A 3,393-nucleotide genomic window follows, 5' to 3' on the forward strand; every position below is an offset into this window, starting at 1 on the left:
CACAACTCAATACAAGGCTTAGAGCCATGAAAATCCGAAATAAAAGGCTTGATTAGTGACAAAGGGTTTTGCACTAATAAAGACAGTTTTCAAGGCTTGATTGGTTGCAAAGAGTTTTGCACCAATTGAAATGCTTAAGTCTATTTGGATCTTCTTAGGGATTGTGTTTCATTATTATGAAATACATAGCAAGTGAATCTAAAACCCACTTCTTCAATTAGAAGGAATGTATTCAATACATGTCTCGAGTTTAGTAGATTCTTGCAATCCTAAGATAATGTGAAACTTAAGAGAGAATCTTAAGTAGGACATCAATTAGTTGGAATCAATGTTTTGATCATGTTATAAAACTTTTCTCGATAAGACAAGAAGTTGTTTTTATACATGGAGTTTAGTGGGAGTTACGGAAATTTTAATTAGTCCGATATGTGGATGACATATTGATCATTGGGAATGATTTAAGACTTTTGGAATATTATAATACATCTTTAATATCCAGATTTATGAAGATAAATCCACATGATATTAGCGTCAATAAGAAGTCTTATGTTGATAAGATTCATGACCAGTTCAATTAAATTGAACATATTTGATTGGTTTCATTTGCTTCCGCTGTCGGATCAATTAAATGAGTAATGATGTATAACATTTCATATACTTTGAGTATGATGAATTGTTTTCAAAATCGAATTTTAGTAATCTTTACCAAGTAAGCCATAAAGATTACCCTTAAGTGCTTGCAGAAGCATTAAGGAAGTAAAGCAAAGTGTTTTTGATGCAATTTTGTGTAAGGGTGTTACACAAGTGACAATTGACAATTGAGATTGCGCATGGTTTCCGACAAAACCATAATCAAAACACATTAGGATGGTTAAGATACCATTGTGGCTATGTTAATTAAGAAGTAGATTGTCTAGAATCGTTCTAGGCAATAAAGAACAATGAGAGATATTTATAACGGAAATTGAGTACACAAAAAATAAGGAAAAAAGACTTTTTTGTACTCTTTCAAACTTTTAAAAAAAATTTTATAAAAAAGGTTTGTGACACTGAAACGGACTCCCAATAAAAAAAATAGGGAATATTATTCATCTCATACTACCCCTTCGATACAGAATCTAATGAGAATAAAAAACAGAAGATTTTTTCTCATATCGAATTCAAAGTGCCATGCTATTATTACTTCATTTTTAATATGGTGAAGGCATAGTATTCTTTTCTCTCAAATAAAAAACTCATTGGCGCCAAGCGTGAGGGAATGCTAAACGTTTGGTAATTTCTCCTCCGACCAGTATAAACGATCCCATTACAATCATGAGATGTGCAAGAGGATGAGTCCCGCACACTGTGAAAACAGTGGGAGCTATTCTTAGGCTAGAGGACCTATGTCTTGATTGGATCTCGACACGTACTCAGAAAGTTTTGTGATGCAAATGTATACATTACAAAGGAAAAAGAGTATGTAGTAAGGTTGAGTAAGGTACAAGAAGTTGATAAAACCTACTAACCAAAGCCTTCTCAAAGGCTAAACATGATGAGTCATGTCATTTCAATTGAATTGAAATGAACAACTACATACAAGATCAAATTAGATTATAGAACATGAAATAGTAATCAGGCATTGACTATTCATATGTGATAATCGCATTTGTCGTTCGAGTTTTACTTTAAAACTCTTCTATTATACTTTGTTACATCCAAACGGGTTGTAGAGACAACATTGAACCCCGTTAAAGTGAACCCGGATTAACATAGTATTAGCCCATAGTCACTTGTATGAGGTGACGTCTCGAAGTGACTAGAGTGTGATGCGATTGATGGCAAGTTTAAGTGCCATAAAGTCATGTGAGATGACTAGTCGATCACATAGGCAGACTGTTAGGAACATTTTGTCGGGCAGTGACCGCTTATAGAGTTCTGGCAAATTTATATAGACTGGTCGTGGCGAGAGCTACTATAGTATTCTAATGAGTCGATTCTTTTGACTAAAGACTGTTCGCCTAAGATGGCACAGTTTCAGATTAACTTTGATTTGTGTTACTACGACCTTCGTAAATGGGGTCAAATGGGCATATTTTGGGTTATGATGGCTGTGGCTAGTCGAAGGGAATAAGTGCGATAGGAATTTTCCACCCCCTTGTCAGGGTTAAAACAATATCTCAGGGCCACTCGAGGAGTAATGAACTGGAAATGCGTGGCCACGCTCGGAAGGTATCTATGATAGATAAATCCGGTCAATCAGTTATTCTCCAGATCGAGGAAACCACTCACGATATGATCACTTGCAAGTACGACCCGAAAGACACCTTGCATTGAGTGGGAGATAGTAATAGGACAAGAGAATTGGTGACGCACACTTGTCGAGGACAAGTGGGAGATTGTTGGGAAATGTGTCCTCAATCATAGTGCGATCACATGATTTAAATATCATTATTAAATCTCATTACAAGAATACGGAAGGGATGATACATAATATATATAGTCAACTGGTCCACACATATCGGTAATGATTGGCTGGCTAGAGTTTGACATTCGTCGTCGTCTTGACGGTGGTGATCGATTGATCCCTTGAGGTCACACCTAAAGGACGATTCCCTTAATTGAAAAGGTTAATTAATTGTATACCGATACAGATTAATTAATTCCTTAAAATTGAACAATTAAATTTGTGAGAGAGAATATTGATATCTTATTGTAATGGGATTAAATAAGATTTATTTTAGTAAATAAAATGCTTTATTACTAAAATTTTTTATTGTTTGGGAAACAATAAAGATAAGAATGAATGGTTGATTATAATTACAAGACATTGTGAATTATAATTATATGACCCATTTTATTTATGTGATCAAGTATCACTAGTCAATTTGTTGAATGTAATTTAATTAATTTATAAAATGATATTTATGTGATAAATATGCATTTAATTAATTAGTACCACGTATCATACTACATGTGACATATTGTGTGACAAATGACAAATTGACAAAAATAAAATGGTAGTCCATTATATAAAGATAGACCGAAATAAGAGTGTAAAGGGAGTTAGTGGGTGAATTATTTTATGAGATAAAATAAGCTTATGATCACTAACCTACTACTAGCCTTACAAGCCTAAGGTATAGAAAAGAACAAAAAGAAAAGTGAAGGACCATATATTGGTCCCTTGCCTCACCAAAAACCGTGTGGCCTCTCTACTAATTAGAGGGCTTTTGTTCTTTTATTAAAAACACACTCTACCATTCAAAACACATGCAAAAGTTCATGAATTATTCTCTCTTTAATCTTCATCAAAAAGGATGAATTTTTGATTCAAATTTGTTCAAAAGATTACTAAAATTATCAATGTAATATATGAGTATTAGTAATCAATTTTAAGGTAAACCACAATAT

The sequence above is a fragment of the Silene latifolia genome, chromosome 7 (assembly GCF_048544455.1).
Source record: "Silene latifolia isolate original U9 population chromosome 7, ASM4854445v1, whole genome shotgun sequence".
Taxonomy (NCBI): domain Eukaryota; kingdom Viridiplantae; phylum Streptophyta; class Magnoliopsida; order Caryophyllales; family Caryophyllaceae; genus Silene; species Silene latifolia.